The sequence below is a fragment of the Lutra lutra genome, chromosome 12 (genome assembly GCF_902655055.1).
Source record: "Lutra lutra chromosome 12, mLutLut1.2, whole genome shotgun sequence".
NCBI lineage: Eukaryota > Metazoa > Chordata > Mammalia > Carnivora > Mustelidae > Lutra > Lutra lutra.
Genome location: NC_062289.1, coordinates 87,626,483 through 87,651,842, shown reverse-complemented (window position 1 = coordinate 87,651,842; position 25,360 = coordinate 87,626,483). Strand labels below are relative to the sequence as shown.

The 25,360-nt window shown below is 48.8% G+C and overlaps 1 protein-coding gene across 5 annotated transcripts in view; it reads right to left on the bottom strand.

Moving 5' to 3' along the window:
• RPH3A (rabphilin 3A) overlaps positions 1 to 25,360 on the bottom strand; it is a 268,753-nt gene that overhangs the window by 84,410 nt on the left and 158,983 nt on the right. For 2 of the 5 annotated variants that reach the window (XM_047697928.1, XM_047697932.1), the window contains exons 1-2: positions 15,591 to 15,941; positions 15,303 to 15,424 (exon numbers count right to left, since the gene is read on the bottom strand). The gene's annotated coding sequence lies outside the window, so the exon portion shown is untranslated. Of the gene's footprint in view, positions 1 to 15,302; positions 15,425 to 15,590; positions 15,944 to 15,971; positions 16,061 to 25,360 lie in introns of those variants that run through there. The other 3 variants (XM_047697930.1, XM_047697933.1, XM_047697931.1) reach the window with 3 other exon arrangements.

Sequence of the window (25,360 nt, the reverse complement as noted above, 5' to 3'; positions counted from 1 at the left end):
TAAAGAGGCAATTTGGGAGGAAAAGTGCCAAGGACCTACAAAGTACTGTCATTATGGCTTGTTTTCTGGCCAACTTCTCCCACGAGACGCCCACCAAGGTGCATTTCAAACCCCGTCCCTCCAACCATTTACCTTTCTGGAGCAGAATGAGGTGAGCTGGAAAGAAGGAAGCCAGCCAGGAGTGAACACATTGGTTTGGGGATTTGCCAGGGATGGAAAACTTACAGGAATTGTCTAGCATGCGGCTTTTCTGGAGTCTGATGGGATAATGAAGCAGGGCTGGGAGCAAATGGGTTTCTAAGTGTCTTTGCCATCTCTAAGCGCCTACGGCGTGGGATCCGAGGGGAACGAGTTTTGCAGCGAGCTGGGAGGGCAGCTGCCAGTGGTTCTTCTCACATCAGCCTGCAGCTCAGTTTCTGCCTTAAACCGGGTCACTGATGAGGGCTGATGTGAGGGAGTCGGAAGGTCCTCATCTTTCAAAGCAGAGGACAAGTGAAGAGTGAGCCCCCTTGGCCCTGAGTCTTAGCTCTTTTTGAGAAAAGGAACTTGAGGAAAGAAAAGGAAAGCACAAAGGTCATTTTTCTCTGAAAGCTAAGTGGAGGCTTGGCAATTATCTGCGAGTTTTTGGACTGGTTTGAATGGCCAAGCTGCCATCGGAAAATCAAGAAAGGAGACAAAAGGGTCCCTCACAAGCCTTCATGGGACCTGGGGATGCAGAAGCCTTGAGTGGAAAACCAAGCTCCCAGAAAGGCAAGTTCTTCTGGCAGAACGGAAACCAGGGTCTGAATCTAGAGGCACGAGAGGGAGGAAGTGATGCGAGACTCCGCCTCTCCAACAGCCACTTCACCTGGTGTTTCTGGAGACATCCTCGGGACCTCTCCTCAATAATCACCCTTCCTAGGAAGCAAACCTGTGTTCAGCTTAGGGACCCATGAGACAGGAAGTAGCTAAATCCAGACACTTCACTGCTGCGTCCTGGCTCGGTCCCTCGATAGCCTGGGACCTTGGGCACGTTCTCTGGCCTCTCTGTACCTCACTTCCCTTGTCTGGAAAATGGGGGCTACAAATGCTCCTTCTTCTCAGGGCTGGTGGATGAAATGAGGCATGCAGAGTTCCCAGCACGGTGCTGGCCCATAGTAAATGCTCACTAAGTGGTAGCTCTTATTACAGGAAAGAAAAAAAAAAAAAAAAGACAATTCTAGGACAAATTCCTGGTTGCCAACCACAGCCATAAGGTCTGAACTTACTACCCTCCTCTCTGCTTCCTCCCTCTTCAGTGCCTCATGTCCATCTCTCCTCCCCCAGGTGCAGTCACCTCCAAACTGATGAGGGCCGGTGCTCTTTAAATTCTTAGGTGGCGAGCCTTAGCATGACGGATTTGGGGGGGGGCAGTAAAAAGGGCTAATTCCAGCATACTGGAATTAAAATAAAATAGAATATGCAAAATATATAAAAACTAAAAACAAACAAAAATGCCAATTTCAGGATCCCAACCAAACCACCTAAAGAAGAAACTCGTGGTGAGTGTCCCCAACATACTTTTTTTGGAAATCTGTCCGGTGATTATAATGTGCATCCTGGACAGAGACCCACCTGCTGAGAACCACGGGCCCTGCTCCACACGCTCTTCGGGTCCCTGTCCCTCCTGCCCAGGCATCTCAAACTTGGTCATGCATCAGTCCCCTGGAGGGCTCGTGAAAACAGACGGATGTCCCCCTTGCCTGCCCTGATGTTTCTGTTTCAGGAGGTCTGGGACCCAGTCTGAGAGTTTGCATTTCTAGTAAGTTCCAGGTGACGACGATGCTGCTGGTCTGGGGACCACACTCTGAAAGCCACCACTTTATGCCAATGCTAGAAAAAGGGGACCCACGAGACCAAGCTTCCCAGATCCCAGCCTCCTTACTGCGGGTAACGCTCTCTTGCCCCGAGTCAGAGCAAATAACTCGGAGGTGTGCTAGTCACTGTCATCAGAGATCCAGGAAGGCCAGCGGGAAGGCTAAGGGCTTTGGGGCCTCACCTTCTCTTGTTTCTCTCCTTTTAAAAACAATTCACCACTTCAGAGTCAGTCCCGGAGCGTTTGCTGCCTGTTCTTCCACACATGGCCCAAACCCTTCGCCTGCAATGCAGGTCTTCTTAAATATTGAATAAGTCGGCTTCCTACCAGTGAGGGAATGTGCAAATGGACTAAGTCTTAATGTGATTAATCAGGTTAAAAAGATGAGGCTGCTGAGCTGGTTTTGGAAAAGACCTTCACTTCTTCCCCATCACGGAAATCTCTGGTGCCTCAACACCTCCCCTGTCCATCCCCCACCCCTTCCTGGGGACTTTTTTGCGGGGGGCGGGGGCAGTGTGCTGCTGCTGCTTTTACTGTTCGATGAACCATTAGGTGAGTTAGAGCGGCCTGGGGAGTGGGTCAGGTTGTGAACGAGAGCACGAACGTCAGAAGGGCATAGTCAGCGTTTTTTCATCTGAGAAATACTTCCCGAGCACCTACTGGGTGCCAGAGGCTATGGGATAAGGCACACTGAGTGCAGAGTGCTAAATAAAAGAGTCAAATGTTCCTGTTCTGTGGAAGGAGCTGGCATTCCAGCGGGGAGAGAGACGACGAACAAAATAAATACTATAGTAAGATCGTGTGTCACACGGTGCTAAGTGCCAGGGAGAAACGGGCAGGCAAGGAGGACACAGGATTCTGGCACAGGGGTGTAATTTCTAAATAAGATGATCTAGAAAAGGCCTCTCTGAGAAGGTGATATTTGAGGAAAGGCCCACAGAAGGTGAGGCAGTGGATAGGGGGCGGGAAGGATTAAGAAGACCCCTTCTAGAAGGCTGAGCTCTGAGATTTCATCGTCATGACCGTGATCATCCGTTGATGAAAACTCTCTCATGTGCCATGCCTGTTCCAAGCAAAGACGATATATACCGACTCGTTACGTCCCCAAGAAAATCCGGGGAGGTCGATGTTATTGCTAGCCCTTTTTCCAGATGAGGACACTGAGGCACAGGGAGATTTAGTAACTTGGTTGGAATCACACAGCAGCAGAGCTGGTGGACTGGTAACTCTCCCAATCCCTTCTCCAGATTTTCAGGGAGGAGCCCGGCACCACAGTTCACCGCAGAACAAAATCTCTCCCTGGTTGGGGTCCCACTGCCCTTCCCCCTTCCAGGGGATTGGGGCTGTAAAGAGGGTGGGGTACAGAGTGCTGGGCCAACACACAAAGTCCTTTGTGCATCATTCAGTTCCAGAGTATTTGTCAAATCGCTCAGCACCCTCCCCTTGAGGTGAATCCCACCACAGCTAAGGAACCCTTTACAAAACAGATCAGATCAGGTCATCTGCTTATAAAAACAGAGTTTCTCTCAGAACTGCTCTCAGAAGAAAGACAAGCTGTCATACCACGGCCTTGCAGGTACCACCAACCTCATCTCGCACTGGGCTCCCCCCAACCTTGTGCTCCCATCATGCTGGCTTTTATTCAGAGCCTTGAATGCCACCTCAGGGCCTTTCCACATGCTGTTCCCACTGCTATAACTGTTCTCTTTGCTTTACTCAGTTAACTCCTATCCATCCTTCAGCTCTCAGGTCCAATGTCACTTCCTCAAGGAAGCCCTCCCAGATTTCCTGGCGATGCTCTCTCATAGACCTTTTCTGAACCCTCAGGTTTTACATATATATATACATATGATATCCACACGCATGATTACTGATTTATGTCTACCTCCTCTAGAGAAAGGTCCAAATCGAAATCATTTTCTATTTTATTCCAGCCCTGAGTGCAATGCCTGTCTCTAAGTGACCAAATAGAAGGTAAGGATCTTCCCAAACAAATACTCCTCAGAAAGCACCTTCTATCCAAGATGTTTCTCACAATGTCGAGCGCCTCTCATTCCCTCTCAATTTGCTTTATTTTGCGTAACAAGATAATTCAAGTAAATTCTTTCTCAACTTTCCAACCAGCAGGCAACTCCAAATGGTGCGTCTTCCTTTTCCTGTTCTCCAACCAAAAGCATCTGCGGGAGGTGAGTTATAAAACCTTCCTTACTTTTCTGGTTCGCTGATTATTATTTAAATATGTGTCCAGAGCAGAAAAAAAACAATAATTGATTCTTTTATGTAATATGTGATCTTAAGTATGTGTGTGTCATACAACTAATGAAGCAAATATTATAAATGGACCCTCGATCATTTCATCTGCATTCCTAACAGGGTTTTGTTTTCTTCTTTCTAGTTCCCAATAGATTATTACTTACAACTGGCAAAACATTTTGTGTGGGCCACTAAGTGCTGGGGGTACGGTGGGACTAGCTGCTGGTGCCCATCGGGAAGGAACCCGAGGCCACCGAATTCACCATCTACTTTTCTCCAGCCTCTGTGACTGTCATTTTGCCACTTTATGTCACATTAATGCTTTGTCATTGGCCTGGTGGACCTGCTATGATTTGAAGCTCTGTGACTCGGCCACTGTCATCCCCAGGGACTGAACCTTTCACTAGGAAATCAGCTGACCTCCAAGGGGCTTCCTTCCTTCATCTGTAAGTGGAATTCACATTATGGAATAATGGAATAACTTTTTTAAAAAGTTCTATGTCATCATAAGCATCTGAGGTTTATATCGTCAATGTACCATATCCCGGGTGCTACTCCGGGAGTTTCCTGTATGTGTTACTTCATAGAGTCCTGGCAGCAGCCCCTGTGAGAGAGGCGCCATTATTATCCCCATCTCACAGGGGAGTAAACTGAGGTCAGAGAGCCCAAATAACTTGCCCAAGGTCACAGCCTGGCAAGTCGTACAACTCGAATTGCAAGGAGCTCTGGGAGCAGTGGCTGTGCCTCTAATCACTAAGCTATTGCCTCTTACCAATCCAAATGAATAATATTCATGCTTCAGATCCCAGATCCAAGACAGGAGGATCAGAAGACCACAGAGGCTATTTCTACATAGCTTCATATTAACGAAAGAAATTCTAAGCTGCTCGATCGTCACAACAACTCCAAAAAATAAGTGGTGATTATCTCATTCTACAGAGCAGGAGTCCCTGGGAGGTGCATTTCCTCACTATGAAAATTCTATCTTTGACTTTGGTGTCCAAAAGATCTGGATTGGGATCCCTGAATTTCCCCTTGACCGGCAGTGTGAATTTGGGCAACTGAGACCTCTCTGTCCTCTATAGCCTCAGAGTTCTGATCTGCAAAACGGGTATGAGAGCAATGCCTCCTTCACAAGCTCTGAGAGGGTTAGAGATCACTTAGGTGAGTGCAAATCCCAATGTCGAGCCCACTGTCACTGCTCTGTGACTTGGTGGACAGGGTCCAATTCATTTGCTTCCTGTATCCATGTGCAGCTCATGGGTCTTTTTAGCAAGATGATGATGAAATGCTATAAACAGGTGGGGAGCCCCCCTGTCCCACCCCAGGGCATCAGAGACCACCCTGCAGTAGAGACCTGAGGTCACCCTACAGTTTGTGTCAACCTAAAATCTCAGCCCTGTGGTGCCCCGTGGGGATAAAGGCTCCCATCCTACACCTGCTGCCATGACAACCAGAGGGAGAATTTTCCAGAGCTGGAGTCTGTTCAGTCCCAGGGCCTTTGTTGAGGGGGAGTTCTTTGGGGGGCCTCTCTGACCACTTGAAGACTACCCCCACAAGCTTCTGTGGTGTTTTACCCTCTGAGTGTGTTCAGAACCCAAACGAGCCTTTCTGCTACCACCAGTCCTTCTCCAGAGGCCACGTCAGTGTCGGAGTCGAAACACTGGTCCTGGGGACCACACAGAGGTGGCTTGTGTGGCTGACTCTGGATGGGACCAGGGGCTCTCCACATAGACAGGGAAAGAACTATTCAACAGGGTGTCCACTGTCTCGGCCTCAGCTAAGAAACCGCTCCTAACACACACACACACACACACACACAGAGAGAGTAGATCCAGAGGAACATGGAGGAGATACAGACAACTACTTATCCAACCCCGCTCACAGGGGACCAAATAAAGAAGTTTTATTACACAAAGTGATGACATGCAGCCTTTTACTTCACTTTCAACAACCTTATTGAATGAATACTACCATTCCCCCCATTCTACAGAAGAAGAAACTGAGGCTGAGAGGGACAAAGGCCACTTGGCCAAAGGTCACACAGCCGGTGGGTATCACAGTCTGATTCAAACCCACATCTGCTGGGCTCTAAACCCCACCGACGTGACCACTGCCTCCCTCTCCATACCCATGGGGCATCACGAGTGATGAGAGCTCTGTGTTTTCTGAGCAAAACAATCCAAACCTAAACCGTGAAGGGTCTCTCCACACCTCCCCAGTGACTAATGAATCTCTATTAAACAGAGATTAAGTCTCTGTGTCCTGAGTCCCCACTGGTTAGTGCAGGAAAGTCCTGGATATATTCCAGGTAACTGGAAGGAAGCTAACGTAAGCTAAGAGAATGGGGGAGATGTGGGGGGTATTTATGGCTGGGAGTGTATCAACAATTAGGAGCAAATGATTAGATGCACATTTTGTAATGTGGAAGGATCTTAAAAACAGGTGCTAAGTGGGAAAAAAAAGTGAACAACAAGGAGATTTATGGAACCATACCACTTATATAAGTTAAAAGTCCCTATTTTGAAGGTACGTATACAAACAGAAGAGATGTCCACTAAATGGGATAGGGGAGGGGAATGGCCTATGAGGATAAAGAGAAAAAATAACAAAAAACTGAGAAAGAAACCTTTAGGGATCAACGGTGGTCTTATCCTAGGAAATGAGAAAAAGAACTCCACTGTCCGCGCCTGGGCCAGAAGACAAATTCCACGCTCATCTACAAAGCAGATGAGTTCTGGGTGGAAACCTGAGAGGCTCCAAAGGAGGCCAGCAGCTCTCCCCACACTAATCAGAAGCAAAGCCCCCTCCTGGGCACCAGCATGGGAACACTATTCATTTCTCCCCAGGGACTGCTCTCCAAAGAGGCACGCGCTGTTCAGAAGACATGCGCCCAGACCCCTCTGCAGATAAGACAGAGAACACGTAGGCCTGTCCCAGCCAGATAAACCCTCCCAAGGGGGGAAAAACAGCAAGAAGAAACAAATCTACAGAAACGGCATCCAGTCCCTTTGTGAGAGGCACGGAAGGTGAGTGCTGGGTCCGTGCCTTGCATGGCCCCTCTCGGGCTGGGTCGTCTTGCTTTGGGCTTCTGGGATATGCCAGTGCTGATGACCCCCTCTGCCTGGGGCTGGCCAGTGCTGATAAACAGCATGGAGGTAAGGATCAGAGGGAACGCTGCAAACGCCAGGAGCTCGCGTCTTCCCTCCTGCCTAGCAGCCCTTCCCACGAGCCCCCCATCTGCAGACCTCTGGGAGAGATACTTGGCCACGTCCCCGCCTGACATGGCAGCAGCAGGACCCCCTCCAGTATGTTGCTTAGCACTGGCAGACTATTCCAGCCCCTGCTCATGAGAGAAAAATCCCTGAGCTGCTGCTGTTTCCTCAGGGAAGAGAGGGATGGTGCATTTTAGCAAGCATGGAAGGAGCACTGGCAATCTCCTTGAAAGGCACCCCCTCACTTGGCACAAGCTGCTGCTCTTGCTGCGTAAGCCACGGGCCCCTGGTTGCAGCCAAGGCCCCTCTTGTGATCTCCAGAATCAAAACTACTGCACCAATCCCAAGAACAGGTCCTGTCTCCCCAGGAGTGGGACCTGGTTCCTCTCGCACCCCCACATCTGATCCCTCCGTAAGACCTGTCTGTGATCCTGCAGAATACCCCCAAATCTGACCACCTTCTTCCCGGGTCCATGGCCTCATCCCTGGTCCCCGTGTCTGGTCTCCCGGACCACCCCAGCCTCCTGCAGTCTGTTCTCCACTAACAGACCAAAGTGATGAGGACCAAGACTGGGAATTAGATCACGTTGCGCTCCTGATGAGAACCATCCCCCAAAATAAAATAAAATCCAGACTCCTTGCCTACAGTGGAGTCCTGCATGACCCAGCCCCCACCCCCATCCCAGCCCCTGGCCCACCTCACCCCCCTCACTCTCCCCTCCGACCTCTTACACTGGTCTTCTTGCTGTTCCTTCGAGACACCATAGCTGTCTCTGCCTCTGCATTCCTGTTCCCCCAGCCGGGATTGTTCTGGGTCTTTCTGGAAACTCAGCTTTCAACCCAAACAATGTCATCTCTAAAAGTTTTCCCCTGGCCACCCTTTTTATAACTAAATTAGCTCTCTCCCCCTTACCTATCACTTGTCTTCCTCTATCATGTCATATCATTTCCTGAAATCATCTTGTTGATGTGTTTCCTTGTTTAGTGCCTCTGTCCTCCCCTAGACTGTCAGCTCTAGGAAGGATAGAGAATCCCCAGGGCCCACAGCAGTGTCTGGCACGTGGTCGTGAACAATAAATATTTGGGAATCAATTGATCAAAAGCAGTGGTTCTCAAAGTGAGGTTCCTGGAGGGGCAGCAACCACATCACTGCGAATGATGTGTTAGACACACAAGTGCCTGGGCCCTAACCTAGTCCCACTAGAATCAGAAACTCTGCCTTAACTATCCTTCTGGGGATTCTGACATAGGTTCATGTGTGAGAATGTCTGGCATAGAACCATCTGCCATCACTCACTGGGTCCCCTCTTATGACAAATGAGCAAATGACCAGCAGGGTGGTCAGTCTTGCCAGTGGAGGGGGCAGGGAGTGAGGAGGGTGTCAGTTTGCCCTTGACTGACCACTGGCCCCTGTAGATCCAGGCAGTCTTTACCCTCCCAGCATCATGCAGAGAACGCCAAGGCTGGCTAGGGCTCCAGAGACCACTGCGTCCCTCCCCCTGAGTAGGAGAGCAGGTAACTCCCCCAGAAAGCCACATCTCTGGTCTTTGGGGAACTCCTCAATATTCTAAGCATTTGACATAGAGGTAAGATGACCGACTCGTCCTGATTTGCCCACGCCTTTTCTAGTTTGAACACATGGAGAGCCTGGCATGCCAAGAATCCTCTGTGGGACAGCTGGGACAGCTGGTCACCCTACTCAGGGGCTCACGAATGCCTTCTTTCCCTTCACAAGCCATTCAGTATATCTGCGCAGATGAGAGAAAGATGGGATGGGGCAAGGCAGGAGTAAGGAGAGAAAGGTAGTGAGAGAGCAAGAGGAGAAGAAAGGAGGCACTGGGACAGGCAGGGACACAAGAGAGATGGAACAGGGGACTTTAGATGGGTGGGATAGTTGGGCAAGGGGACAGGGGCAGTGAAAAGGGAAGAGAGACCCAGAGAGAGAGACTTGGGGACACAGTGGCACTAGCGTGACAAAGGAAAACGCTGACAGGTAAAGGGGGACAGGGATAAGCGGCAGGCTGAGGGCCAGAATGGACCTCGCAGATGCTTTTTTGGCAGCATCTCATGTGGAAGGCCTCCCGATAAACTTCGAGAAATGATTTCTCTGCTCAGCAGCCCCGGAACGCCGCCCCTCCATCAACAGCTGGCACCAGAACCCGCTTACATAATCTGTTCTCTACTGAGAGCTGTTTCCATTCACAAGTCGCTGCTTGTCATTGTGTAGGTGCATTAAAGAGGAAAAAATGGGAAGAAAGGAGGAAAAAAGAAAGAAAAAGGCAACTGAATGAACTCACTCAGGCTATATTGAGAGATGAGGGGACTCTCCCCCTCAGCTCTCTAAATAAACCCTTCACAAACCACACATCATTATGATGCTGTCAGCTTCCTCTTGTTGATTAATGGCAGAAGGTAGGCAAAAAAACCAGCTTCCTGAGGCCGTTACCTTCCTCGCTCACTGGATTCCTAAGCCAGAGTCTGACACTGCTCTATTACAATGAGATTTAAGCATGCGTTATATCGTTAAAACGAATGACAGCAAGACAATTACTTCGAGGAAACCACGGTGGCATTGCATTCAGCCGCATGGTTCCTTGGTGCAGCCACAGCCCACGTGGAAAGCAAGTTGGGGTAAGAACCAGCTGAGTTCTCTCAAACCCCAAAGGCCCAACCAGGCTAGAGAGCTGGCTGATACCTGCTTCCTCACCCCCGAGCCATCTGATAACCTAAGTCCCTAGGTTCTGCCTGAGAAAGAAGACTCCTCCCCACCCCACTCGCCACAGTGGGGTGCTCAGAAGTTAGCAAGGAATGGGGTCACCACTGCTAGATCAAGCTTGTGCTTCTTGTGAGAAAACAGGGATTCGGGGGCAGAAAGTAAGTGGTGGGCGCTGGGGAGGCAACACGCCTGAATCTTACCCTGCTCAGCCCCTTGGGAAATGGTGAGTAGTGGGGGAGCAAACCTTGGGAGAGAGCCTGAGGCTTGCAACACAGCTAGTTATAACTAACACCTGTAAAAGTGTTCCGCATTTCAAAAACATTCCTTTACCTATAGCAGTGGAGGCTTGTGGAAATACAGGTCTTAAGGCCCCGCACTCAGAGCGTCTGATGGAGGGGGTCTAGGACACACCCCGAGAATCTGCCTTGGACTCGGATCTCAGACATCAAGAGCTTTCTGCCCCCAACAGAAGGTGGTTCCAGCAACATGTGCCTTTCCTACCTTTTGTCCCTTCTTTTACCTGCTAGCTCAGTGTGCGTAGACTCCATTTCCCACTCCAAAAGAGCCCTCCCCTCACTTTTTGGAAGGGATTTTCCAACTCCTCCTCAGTAAAGTGTAAATGACTAATAAGGCTGGATGTGTTATCCCATCCCAAGCATCTGCTCTTTGCCCAAGAGCAAGGGCTTAAGACAGAGAACATTATTAATAATGGACTTTCAGACGTCATTGAGCTGAGTGAAAACACCCCCAAAAAGGGTGACTAAGGAAGCCCTCTCTCTGTACCACCACCCCCAAAGCTTACATGTTGTAGGCAGCCCCTAACTTAATCTAAGTCCCAAAAGAGATGGTGTCTTGGTCACTATTTTATTCCCAATACCCACTGTGGTGCCAGGCATACCTTAAGTACTCAATAAATGCACGGTACATGAGTAAGTGTCAAAGATGCTCTGGCAGGAGGCAAGAGAAGCCTAGTCTTGCCTGTAACAGACCCGAGATAAAAGCCAAGTCCTTCTAAACTCAGCACCAATGACTCATCATAACTAACAAACACTAAGTGTCTACTGTATGCAGACCTCGGGCTGAACCATAGGTCAAAGGTGCCTCCTCAAATTGACCTGTCCACTAGTCAACCCACATTTATTTATTCCTGTGTGTCCATGCAGGTTGCCGCTGAACAACTGCTGTGTGCTAACCTTGACTTTAAAAATTGAGATGCACAGCTTTGGCCATAGGATCTTGCCTATGGCACTTCTGGTGCCCTGGGCAGTAGCCCCATGGCAGGGAAAGCACCATGGCCAGAAAGCAAGGGAAAGCTCAGGTCTCCTGGGAGAAACTCATGAGCTCTAAGCTGGTGAGTTGGAATGATTCAGCAAAAACCTCCCAAGGATTTAGAGGAACAAAAGACAGAGGAGTGAGTAGGGCTTCTCCCCCCAGACCCCTTCCTCCAGGGCCTGACCACCGCACGCATGAGGGCCTGCTTCCAAGGGCCTTCACGGGCTTTGAGGACAGGAGGCCATGATGCCCATTTCACAGATGAAGAAACTGAGGTCCCGGCGACCACCAGCAACTGCACAAACACCACAAAGACAATAAGTGGGACCAGAAGTCTCCTGTCTCCAAGTCCCGTCTTCTCTCTCCTGGGCCCCAAAGCTGCACAGTTGGCCCACAGGATTCACCTTCCTCTACCTCTCCCCAGTCTTGTTTCAGTCAGGGGTGACTTCACCATTACCCATCATCCCCATGGCTAATATATGTTGCTTACTTACTCCTCCCAGGCTCAGTACTAAGTAGTTTGCAAGCATTAACTCAAAATTTTCCTAATTCCTTTAGTATCTTCACTTTACAAAGGGAAAAAAATTAAGCCTCAGAGAAGTGAAGTGACCCAACTGGAAGGATCTAAACCCAAGATCTGTTTCCATGTCGTACTATCTTATTATACTTAACCGAGGAAATTAAGGCTCAGAGAGGTTAAGAGTCTTTCCTGAGGTCACACAGCAAGGAAGCGCTGGAGTCAGACTTGAACTCCGGTCTGGCTTCTCCCAGAGGCCCACACTGCAGCCCCTCAGATGGCTGGTTAAGGAGGCAGATGGGGGGGTGGGGAACAGGAAGGAGAGGGGCTCACTTCTGTGGTGCCTCCTTCATAGTCCCGGCACAAAAGGATCTCCACCCTGGGTGGTAGCTGAATGATTCAGGCTTATCGGCTCCAGCCTACCACGACTGGGTCCCGGATTTCTTTCTCTCCCAGGTTACAGCCTCAGTGTTGAACAGGAATCTACCACACTGTTTGCTTCTCATGGTATTCACATCATCTCCTGATTCATCTGCCTTTACAACCAGCTCCCCACTCAAAGGGGATAAGAAGCAGAAGACAGGACCGAATGTCATGGTGGTTTTTAGAAGAAAGTTACAAACTCTCTGTGACCCACATGGGGTGCAGTAAATAAAGAATAAATACCACAGCCTACAAATAAATGCCCCGAGCAGCCACACTGACAAGAACTCACAGCCTTGGACAGGTGGCCAGGATGCATATGAGCTGTAGGAAAGGGGGAGAGGGACAGCCAGCTGGGGAAAAGTCTTCCCAGGCCACCTTTTAGATTTGCCAAGCCTCTGGCTGCTGCGTCTCTCCCACCAGTGAGAAAGGAAATGCCCACATTTATCTCCATAGCTATGCTTCCCAATCCCCAGCGCAGGCTAGAGAGACACCGCTGAATGTCCTCCGTCCGTATCCAGCTGGCTTCGGGGAGTGGGGGCTGCCCGAGCCAGGAGGAAAGGGATGATGCCTTGTCTTCATGACAACAGATGGGTAGGTTGCTCGGCCGTGATTTACTGTGTGGTCTTAGACAAGCTGCTTTCCCTCTCTGGAAGGGGTCAGACTAGATCAGAGGTTCTGAACTTGAGATCCTCTGATGAGCATTAGGGAGGGTCCACGAGTCCCCGGGTGTTGTGTGTTTGTATGAATAAGCATTTTTTCAGAGTGGGGTTTCTCAAAGGGGTCCTTGCTGCCAGCCCTGGGATAAGTCTATACAGAGCCTTCAAATGCTACAATATCTGTATGTCTACGTATCTGAGGCCACAAATGAAGCAGACCCCTTTGCAGCTGAGCACAAAGTTCTAGGAACCTAGCAAAGTTCTCACAAGAGACCCCCAATCCTGACTCACCTCAAACAGGCCTCCTCGACACTCATGATAAATTTCCAGACACAGTATACTCCTTTCCTAGAAGCACGCCTGCATACACACTCCTATCACACAGTCACAGAACCTCAGCTAGAAGGGGCCCTGGATTCACCTAGACCATGTGCCTCATTGCACATACATGGAAACTGAGGCCCAGAAAGGGGAGGCAGAGCTGGGCCTGGAACCCATGTATCCTGGTCCAAGCCCAAGCCTCTTTCCAGAAGCTTCTGTTTCCCTCTATCTGGTGCACCACAATGCACCATTTCAAATGTGATGGGGGAGGAGGAAGGGCAGCCTTTTGGATCTCAGCCACCCCCGAGGAAGTAAGGTTAAGAGGCAGCAAGAAAATGTGTTCAAAGCACCCACATGTTAACAACCCAGTCCCAGCTCCCTCAGCTGAGCTAGCATGCACACTCTGCACGGCTGAACCAGTTGTTAAAACACTGACATACTCCCGTACCAGATGGTGACGTTGCACTGAGGCCCCTAGGGCTCCCCTGATACTTTCCTAGTTACCCCCAAACCTCCCCACAATCCAGCAATTAAATGGTTAACACTTAGCACAATAGGGAACTCCTAACACTGCAGGGCCCCAGTGAATGCCAAAGTTCAATATCTTAAATTTCACCCACAGCCAGTTCTTATGGCTCCTTAACTGAACTAAATTTCTTCATGTCAGTCATTTCTACTTGAGGCTTTCCCGGGAGGAAACTAAGGCAACTTCTTCCTCAAGGTCACCCAGTGAGAAAAAGCGCGGGATTTTGAGGACCACGTCTTTAACACTAACCACCAAGCAGCCCACCCCTCCGCTTCACATGCTCTCCCTGAGCAGGCATATGCCCCGGGATTTCGGCGTCCCCATTTGGCTCCAGGACTAGAGAAAATGACTGAGTGGGCCCTGCTTACATTTCAGGCTTGCCAGTCTCTGGGGCTGAAGTTTTATTCCTCCCACCTCCAAGAAAAAGAACCTACAGAGAAATCCTTGGGGATGCAGAAGACTAAAGTGGCCCCTGAGATAATGAGAAGATGATAAAAATAAGGACATTCATTTCCAAAAAGGTAGATGTAATCAAAGCAGAAAGCAAAGAGAAATCTCCTTTTGATGGGTCGCAGATTAATAGCAAAGGCGTTTTAAAATTAAATGTGAGTTTTTGGATTCGGTGACAAGAAACCTCGACTTCCCACTCACTAACAGGTTGGTTCAGGCTTATCCCATCAGGATCTCAGATAAAGAAACTAGAGCGGGGTTTGGTCTGTCCTGGAACAGATCTGAAGCCAGAAACTGGGGTCCTTCCTCAGATCGGAATAAACCCTGTTCCCCTCTTTGGTTATTCTCAGACAGGCTCAGGATGGAGTCCCCCAGGCTGGTGCCAGGATGCACCCCCATACAATCACTTACAGGTTACACCACCTGTGAAAATAGAACATCATCTGCTCAGCAGGCTGCTGGCTGCTCCCCTTTGGGCTGCCTGACCACTCATTCCAAGCAAAATGTGGTCCTTTCATGGCTCCCAGATCTCCCATCTCAGGAAGCTTAGAAGAGCCAAGCTTGCAAAAATCGCTACAATTGAATCACTCAGCCATACCTGGAAGGTGGTACAGTCTGAGCCCTGCCCTATGCAAGCCTCACCTGGTGTGCCTGGTGGCCCTCAGCAAGGGTTAGCCTTTCAGCCTCAGGCAACCCTCTCCCATCCAGGGTCAAGGTGCCCACCCACAGAGCAGAGCATCCAGGGACCCTCCATGCAGGCTGGCCAACCCATGAAGGGTTAATCCACTCAGAGAACCGCTGGCTACTTTCAACAGCTTCTGCTGCAAGGGAGAGGGTAAATTGGGCAGAAGCCACAATTTTGATCGCATTGCCTAAAACAGGAGCATATTTTACCCCCCTCCCTGGGCACTGAGCCGAAATCTCATTTAGCTTTGGGGTGCCGCTTAGGCGATCAAACACTGCGGAATGTGGGCAAATAAATGTGGTCATTCCTCAACACTCCTCCCCCCAGCCCCCCACCTTCCCTCTATCCCACCAGCTCATGCACAAACCTCATCCCAACTGGGATCCCAATACCCCTAGCCCATTTACACAATTAAGAAGAATAGCACTTACCTCCACACCAGAGGATTGCAGAGGGAATGGGTGAGCCAAATTCTTGCCAACTCTTCCCTTCCCTGCTGGGGTGGGAAGATACTAACTCCCGATGACTTGGTTTGAAAGCTCACTGGAGGTGCCTGAAAGAAAATTGTTCATTTGATTCCCCTACTCTTCCCAAAATAAAATCGAAGCGCCAGCATGCACACACGCGCGCTCACTCGTGCGCGCTCACGCGCGCGCACACACACACACACACAGAGCAACTACCCCTAAATCATGCAGAACCAAGATGAAAAGAAATACCACTGCCAGAAGAGAAAACTCAGACCAGTCAGTGGACAAGGCAAAGGCAGTGGCTCCCTCAGACTGCCCTCCACAGGGATGATGGTTTTCGTTTGGAGCCCTCTCCCCCCACCCCCTCTTCCTCTTTCTTTCTCTTTCTCTCTGTCGTCTGTCTGCGTCCGCGTAGGCAACTCCGGGCTGCTGGCAGTAGACGAATCAATTGCTTCCCCAGTGCCCGAATCAGTGGCAGCTGCCACCACTGCTGCAAAACCCCGTGTGAGCAAGGGAGGGGGCAGCAGCTTCCCCGTGCAGGGGGAACCAAGCCGGCCTCCCACCCGTGATGTATGTGCGGGGTGCCTGGAGAAAGAGAGGTAGGGGGCCAGGAGGAGAGGTTGGGCGCACCAGAGATCTCCGCTGGTCGAAACGGCAATCAGGAGATTGGCGATCAGCACCGCGGACAGCGCTAAACTGCGGCGGCGGAGGGATGGGCGGAAAGCGAACCTTCAGGCAGCGAAGTTAAGTTATTGGATGGTTGGAGCAGAGAAGGGGGAGTAGTGGGGGGACGGGACTTCTCGACATCATACAGTGAAGTCAGTGACAGCCTACCTACCACACACTTGTTCTAATATTGTCGCTCACTCTCAGAGCCAGGAGCTGTAAGTTCACAGCCCCTTTCCCACACATGCCCCCAGATTTCATTCACTGTTCCTCTCTGCTGGGAAAAGTCTGACCCCAGTGTGGGAGCTTCCAAATGGCTTTTACCCCCAAAACTCAGCCCAGCTGACTTGGCCTCACCCATATTGCATCAGATTTCTGACCTGGGACTTGAGTGCCTCAGAATTCAGAGCATGAAAGGCTTAACGAATGAAAAATTCTAAGGGGCTTATTTGAATAAGCATCTGACAGATTTCTGGGAACGGGTTCTGGCCCCCATACAACCTTGGAAAAGTCACTTAATGTCTCCGAGTCCCAACTATAAAATGAGGATATGACTATCCAATTTTCCTAAACATAAAAAGCAACAATAAGAACACCAAAGCTGTGGGCTGCTAGGATACCACAACCTCCTACAATTCAAATGTTTTGACAGAAGGAGAAAGTAATTGACAGCCAACCCAGGATGGCATGCACCAAGCCTCACCTTTCAGCATGTGGTGTGAGAGGGATGAAGTTGGGAGATTATAGGAGGTCTAAATCAGACAACTGAGCCTTGGCCAAAGAACCATCCCCAAAAGATCTGAAGTGAAATCACTGTATGAACAAGGAAATAAAACCACTGAAAAGAGAAATAAACAAAGAGAAATTGACTCCCATTGACATCCCACAGTGTTCCAGATCTCAAGGGTCCTCTTCTTGCTTACTATGGGAAAAGGAAAGGAAATTTTAAGCCAACCAAGATCTGAAAAGTGAAGGAGAACTCTCTCTACTGGGGATGCTTTTCTAAAGTGTCCCACTCACATGGCCCAGGGCGAGCTCCTACATTCGTCACTTAATTCTCCCTTGAAAGGAGGACTTAAAATGTTAAAGTCTTAGCAATCATTTAGAGGTTCACTTTATAGATGTTCATGATCATTGTTATCACGATGATGGTGATGATGGCAATGATTATGGTAGTGACAGTGGTGATGGCTGCTATCATTTATTGGGAACTGACTATGCACCAGCCATTCTCCTACAAACTTTACATGTATCAGCTCCTTCAATCTTTGCCATGACCCTTTGACAAGACTATTATTACTTCCATTTTACAGATGAGGAAACTGAGCCTCAAGAAATTAAGTGCCTTGCATAAGGTTACACAGCAAGTGGCAGACATAGAATTCAAACCCAGGGTTGTATAATTCTGAAGCCCATGCTTCAGAATGTCTCACTCTGAGAGTCAAGTTCAAATATGTTCTATAATTTTTTTTTGGCAGATCTCTTTGAATTGTTTCTGGGAAGAACCTACAACAGAAGTTCAATCCCCTCACTTTACACATGCAGAAGGTGAGGACCAGAGAGGGGCAGTGACTTGCTCATACCCAAAGAGCTAGGAGGTGGCAGAGTTGAGTCTGGAACTTAGGCCTTTCAGGTGCCAGAGCCTATGTTCCAGCTCATAGGACAGTGCCTGGCACATAGTAGGCCCTCAATAAACATCTAAAGAGTGATTCAAGAAGTGAGAAATTAAAGTCACCCAGGATACTGATTGTAGAATTAGGACGCAATATTTCCCAAGTCTTTTGGGTCCTAGTCCCAAGGAACATCTACCCCACCTCATAGCTTCCAGGATTAGACACATGTTCTGGAAGGGTGTCTCTAATTCACATCTCCCTTAGGAAATCAAAATAGCTACCACCTGCTAAATGCCTAGACACCTACTGGGCGCTATGCAAGGCACTTGACACTATCTTTGGTTTACACAAGTGCAAGAGGTGCATGCTATTTGTTGTCCCATTTTCAGATGAGAAGACTGAGGCTCGAGCATGTGAAATGAAACCCCAAAGTTCACAGCAGGGATGCAATCCCAGATCTGTCTGATTCCAAGGCCTGTGTCTTTGCCACCCTGTTCATCTTCTTCCTCAAACTGGGCCCCCTAGTGGCCCCTGGTAGAGTGAAAAGGGGGCCTGAGTTGCCCCACACACACATCCTGGTTTTAACCAGAGCAGCTATGCTTTTAAGTCTTTTGCATACTGGACACCGGCCCAAGCATTCATTGAAACGATTTGCAGCAAAATCTAAAAACAATAATATGGTTGAAACCACAGCTCTATACCATCCCCTATGACCACACCATCTAGGAATTAGCCCCACCTTCCCAGGGATTTTACCCCACCATCTGCACCGCCCTCGTCACCATCTCTAAACCCTGGTTCTGTCCTGCGAGCTCCTGGAGAGCTCTTAGTTCAAAGCACTGGCTGCTGCTGTAAGCTCCAACACTAGGGAGATACCCCCAAACCAGACACCTCAAGCCAGGCTCTGATCCTCTCAAGAATGGAGCAAGGCCGTGGGATTTCTCAGGGCCCCGGATTCAACAAGCTGCCCCATCCTGTCCTTGCTCTGCTGAGGCCAGAGGCAGCCCTCTAAGTCTCTCCATCACCCCCAGGGAGGATGGGCAATGCTGATGATGGTTATAACTACAACCACAAAACCCAGCCACTATGTTCTGGGCAACTCATGTGCACACTATTATTTCATCCTCACAACCATCCTATGTGTTCAGATGGAAATAGTTTTATTGCCATTTTACAAATGAGAACACTGAGACTTAAATGCCTAAAGCATACTAGCCTGAGGCCATTTCATTCATAAGTGGCGGAACTAGGATTTGAACCGAGGCCTTCTAAGTCTGTAACTATTATGCTATCTGGCATCCCTAATTATAACTGTCACTCCCATTTATTTTGGTGTTTATTATTCGCCCAGTGACGTCCTTTATCACTCCAATGATATTCTTGACTTAACTTAGCACAATGAAGCTTTACCCATCTTAAAGATGAGGACATTAGTTAGGCACAGAGAGGTCAGGTGACTTGCCCGAGGAACACAGCTACAAAGAGGGGGAAGTTCAGGGGGTGAATCTAAACACTTTCAGGCCCCAGGGTGATGTGCTGTCTCTCAGGGAGATAGGTATGGAGGTAGCGCAGAAAGAATGCTCTCATTTCACATGGCAAATGGGGCAGAATAATGGCCCCCAAAGCTGTCCATGTCCTAATCCTCGGAGATGGGCGCTCTGTTGCCTTGTATGGCAAACAGGACATTATAGATACAATGAAGTTAAGGATTCTGAGATTGGAGAGATTATCCTGGGTTATCTGAGTGGGCACAATGTAATCACAAGAATCTTCCCAAGGGGAGAAGGGAGGAGGAGGGTGAGGGGGGTGGTGAGGTCAGAGTGTAGGACTGAGAGACAGAGAGATGAAGACAGCACGGGGCTGGCCCTGACGACGGAGGAAGGGGCTGCTAGCCAAGGAATGAGGGCGGCCTCTCCAAGCTGGGAAAGCCAAAGAAACAGATCTTCCCCTAGAGCCTCCAGAAGGAGCATTGCCAAGCCAACACTTTGATTTTAGGACCTCCAGAGCTATAAGATAATAAATCTGTGTTGTGTTAAGCCACTGATATTGCTGTTCAGTGTTGTAGTAGCCACGGGAAACCAATAAGGCACGTTTGCCAGCGAACCCATAACAAGAAGCCCAGAGCAAACCCTCCTTAGCAATCTTAACTGAGCTCCCTCTGGGCCAGAGGACGGGGTACTTCCACCATATCACAGTTGTTCTAAACCACAGTATGTGTGTGTGCACACACACACGTGCCTCTGCATGCATGCGCACACAGACAGAGGCCCTACAACAGAAAGGACTCAAGCTCAAAGCTCTAGCCGGACCACCAGGCTCTGGGGCCCGATGGCACTGCTGAGGCACAGGATGCTTCCTCCATCCCCTCCTTCTCTTTGACAGCCTCTGGGGAAATGCTATCAATAGGAACACAAAAGGGAAGAAATGTCACAGGGCAGCTTTCCAGGATCAGTCAAAGATAAAACAAGTAAATGGAGCAGAGAGACAGGAGAGTAAGAAAAAGAATTGCTGGGTCCCTGAGACCAGCCTAAGTTCCCCCACAGATCCCTTCCCTTTGAGAGGCATTTAGGGGGCTCAGTCGGTGAAGTGTCTACCTTTGGTTCTAGTCATGATCTTAGGGTCCTGGGATCAAGGCCTACATGGGGCTCCCTGCTCAACAAGGAGTCTGCTGCTCCCTCTCCCTCTTCCCCACTGCCCCCTTCCTGCTTGAGCACTCTCTCTCAAATAAATAAATAAAATCTTAAAAAAAAAAAAAAAGATCCCTTCCCACTGAGAAAGAGGCAAGTCTTGGGGAAGCCTGTCAGTCCCCTTAGGAGAAAATAGGGTAATTACAGAGAAGACACTGTGGAACTTGGTGAGACAAGTTTTTAATGACAACTCAACAAGCATTATTTATTAATCAGTCAGTTCAGTGTTACCAGGCAAGGCACTGTCAGAGCAAATAAGCCTGGGCTGGCCTTCCGGTGCTCTGGGCTTGATTCCTGGCTCTCCCATTCACTAGCTGTGTGACCTTGGGCATGTCATCTGCACGCCCTGTGCCTCAGTTTCCTTGACTCTAAAATGGAACTATGATAACTTCCCCACCTACCTACCTGTGTGGCCAGGATGTTTCATTGAGCTAACATATATGAACAAGTGTCCCTTTCCTCCTTGCAGAGTCTAGGTAAGTGTCCAGCCCAAAACGACCAGAGCTGCCGGGGAAAGGGCATTCGCAGAGCCAGAGTGATGAAATTGTCAAAAGGCCAGGTTTTAGGGTAAGGCTGCCTAGGTTCTGACCTAGCTCTGCTCCATACACGCTGTGGCCTGGAGTAAGTTGCTAAACTTCTCTGTGCCTCAGTGTCCCCATTTGCAAAGTGGGGGATAATAGTCATACCTCATCACATGGTTGTCATTAGGATCACAGGAGTAAAAATATATAAAAGCATTTAGAACGGTGCCTAGGATATAGGAAGCCCTATGTGTGTCATCTTTATTTATTACTTTCACTGTTGTGATGATGATTGTTATTGACAAGATGCGTTTTCCACAGGGCAATACATGGTGGGCTGAAATACAAAAGATGACGTGAGGGGGGTCTGTGGAGACATAATTTTTTTGAGGTCTGAATGTTGCATATTTATTTTAAAATGCATCAGAAAAATATTGTATTTCCACATCCCATAGCGACAAAGCGTTTGCTTGTATACGAATGTGCTTAAATTGATAGAATGTAGGGCAAAAATAAGTCTGCTTTCCTCTTTTATTTCCAGCACCTCAATGGGATTATCTGCCCCAAAGTAAGCCCTCTGGGTGTGTTGGGTTCACCTAACTCCCCTCCCCAGAGTAACTGCATCTCTCAGTTATTCCAGTAAATCCAGAAGCAAAGTCTTATGCCAAGAAGATGAAGGAAGAATGCAGGATCTTCCCTCTCCCAGGTCCCTTCCAGAATCTGCTCCTGGTCTATAAAGTATAAATAACTAGCAGTGATTGAAGAGTGACATTTGTGTGTCCCTCATCTGAGCTATTACAATATAGCTACCCCTCTCCCAGGGTCCGGCCCCCATGACCAACTCTCCCATCGCACCAAATATTCCAGGAACACAGCTCAGTCTTGTGCATCTCTGAATTCTCAGGGCCCAGAACAAACCTGACATCTGGTCAATGTTGAATAAGTGAATTATTCTTAGAACGTTTGATGCCTGTATCTTTTATCTTACTGTAATCTCAGACAGGGGGAACCTGACCACCCGAAATTGCACGGTTACTTACAAATGGCATATGTCAGTGGTTCATGGGATCCTCCAAGGAGCCCCCACAGCTTCAAAATGAACAATTTTAGGAAGACCTGGGCCAGGTCATTATCCCAGATGATCAACCCCAGAGTTGGCAGCCATAGGGAAAATGCTGAGCAAGCTGGGAGAAGCCAGGAAACCTGCCCGAGGAGTAAGATTTGAGCTGGTTGGATTTGAGTGAGTGGGAAAAAAGTGTAGACTGAAAGAGCTACTTCAGAGAATAGCTCTGCAGATGGGACTCCCATCAAGGCATCAGGGATGGAGGGGACTGACATTTCCAAAAGTAGCTTTAAGCTGTGATGGAAAAGGAATGAATCCAGGATAAAGGAATGGCAGGCACGTGACTTTAGGAAGGGAGGTCAGGAGAGGCAGAGGTATTTCCTACCCCATCTTTCAAAGCACTCTTCCAAAAAGACCCTCTGGCTTTTCTCTGAAATGAACAAACCAGATTCTTCCATTCTTCCAGCCCTCTGTCAACAAGTCCTAGTCATTAGCTAGTGTTGGGGAGGGAGCAGAGGGAGAGCTGGCTCCTCATTTAGTGGCTTAGCTACTCGCCAAGCTCGTAGCAGAATAGTTGAAAGGGAGTTAGCTTTGAGTCTCACCTCGTCTACACATTGTGACCTTGGGGAAGTCACTTCACCTCTCTGAGTCTTAGCATCCTTGTCTGTAAAATGGGACAAGAGTAACACCTACATCATTAGTTTATGGGACCATTCGAAGAGACAAAATACGTGAAGGGCTTGGTATAGTCCGTAAAGTGCTGGCACACAGTAAGTGCTTAATACATGAGTTGATGTTGTTACTATTACTATTACGATTATTGTCATTACACTCTGCCAGATCCTGGAGATACTCTGACATGAGGACGACTCCACTCCTTCATGCTCCAGGCCAGCAGGAGAGTTAGAAAAGAGACATCCAAATGCCAAAACAGAGTAGCAACTGCTAGGAGACAGCCATGGACAGGGTACTGGAGGGAAGACATGTGTTTCTGTGATGCATGGCGGCAGAGAGAGGAGGAACAAGGTTATCTGTGCGGGAGACCTGGGAAGTGGGTGGGGTGGCAGAGGTGGGGCAGGGGGCACGTCCCGAGCGTTTTCCCCTCCTTACTCCAGTCTTTGCTCCAACATCTGGGGGACACCTTCCCTCCAAGGAGATTTCTCCACAATGTACTTAAGTAATCCTTATGTGACCCCACAGATATCCAGCAGGCTTTGAAAAAAGAGGCTAGCTCTGCCCACAAATCCCATTGGGCTAAGCGGGCAAGGCAGGGCAGAGTGGCACAGAGATGGAGGGGATCGGCGTGCAGAGAAGCAGAGTAGCAGTAGGGTTAGCTGACAGCAGGGAGTAAACTGTCACAGCCTTCCTGGGGACGGGGGTTGATCCAGTACTACGTGTCCAGACGGTAACAATGACACACACTTACCATCTGACCCATTAGCCTCTCTTCTGGAATTGAATCTAAGGACATAATTAGATGTATACACAGAGATGAGCATAAACAGCATTCCTTATAATAATGATGACTGGAGAAATGACCTGCCAGTCCAGCAATGGGAGGGTCATTTGAATAAACTGTGGTACAGTCCATACCAGTGGCCAGGAAGCAGCCCCAAACTAGGAGAGTCTTGATGGAACTTTGAAGAGATGTAACCTCCGTACTTAAAAAAAGCAAACAACAACAACAAAAAAACCCTACAAGATCGTATATATAGTTTGATCCCATTAATAAATAGGGTCCTTGAGAAGACAGAAATGCAGGGAAGGTCCTTCTACTTGCACACTCTATCCCTCCTTCAAAGTCCTGGCCAGTCATTCATTTATTCAGTCAACAAACGTAGGCTGAGGTCAGACTTACGTGCCAGATGCTCAGGATACAGAAGGACGCAAAAGTGACACCCTCCCTTCTCTTGCCAAGCTTTGAGATTTGAAATTCACCTCTTTCTCTGATTACACCAGTCCAGACTGAGGTTCCTCTTTTCTGGTCCCTAGTAGCCCCCCAGAATTTATGAAGGATGATAATAGCAATTTCCCAAGACCTCAGCTAACTTCCTTATGTTTAGGATATCGCATCTCTGAAGAGTAAATCCTAGGAATGATCTCCATGTCCCAGATGAGAAGACTGAGGCTCAGACCAAATAAGATATTTGTTTGGATTCATACATTACCATAGAACGAAGCAGGGACTCAGTCTAGCCTGTCCTATGTCAGAACCCCCACCCTCAATCACTGTGTTTGTGCCTAACAAAAACTTAAGGACTTGCTTGGGCCCAGCACAGGGAACCTGTCCGCACTCCCAAGAGTCTTTCCTGACTCCTCCCGACACCGCTGGACCCTCCTCTTCTCTGCCCCCAGTGTGCATAATTCAGGCACCATAGCACCCTGTCAGCTTCTACGGGGATCCCAAGTGGGGGGGAAGGAGACTTCTGACCACCCTAAATTTCAGGGTTAGTTATAAATGGCTCATGTCAGTAGTGAATGGGATTCTCTAAGGAGCCCCATGACTTCCAGATGCTGCTGTCCATGAACAAGGTTAGAAGGACCTAGAATATTCCGTCATCCCAGAAGATGAGTGGCAGACCTGCTGGGTATATCCAGGTATCAGTTCCTGGGGAAAGGGGACCACATATGTCTCATGTCCTGGACACAGGGTCTGGCATAGGATAAATAACAAATAAATAGTTCATGAATGAATGACTGAAAAAATGAATGGAAAGGAGCATCATTTTTGCCAGCCATTTATTTCCTGGATCGAAGGTTTTCTTCCTCGGGGCCAGACGCCTATGGTTCATGGAGCCTTGCATCATCATCACCACACCCAGGAAACTGCAAAGAAATGGGGCAGAAAGAAATTCAGGCCACTCACTCACCCACGGCCCCTCGCATGGCACCGACCACATGGAAGGGGAGGCTTGGAGAAAAGATGAGGACTGATCGCTGCAGGCGAGGTCAGCTGCATAGCCCCTGTCCCAGCTGCTGCTCCTAAAGGTGCAGCCACATGGAACATTCCTGCTTGCTCAGACAGCAAAGCCAGGAAGCTCACACCAGCCCTTTCTAGAACAGGAAGCAAAGAGAGAAAAAGCCCCAGGGGACATGAGTCTGGCTGCATTTGAAAATGCCTACTGGTTTTTCAGGGAAACCAGATAAGTTCCAGAGCATACTTTTCACAAGCATTTTTATGTCATTCTCAAGCCTTGAGGGGCATCAAAACAAGAGATCACCTCTCATGGACCAATCCTGATATTCCCATAATTCGTTGCAGGGAAAGGGAACAGAGGTTCTGAGCCTCTCCATCCTCATCTGTAAAGTGGGAGTGAGGGGGTCTACATTCCTAGATGTTTGTATGAATCAAAGAGGACTGAAACACACAAAAGGACCCAGCACAGAGCTCAGTGAATGAAAACTGTTCAGCAAATGCCTGCTTGGTCTGAAGGCAACAAAAACCACCCAAAAAATGCCAGTGTTTTCT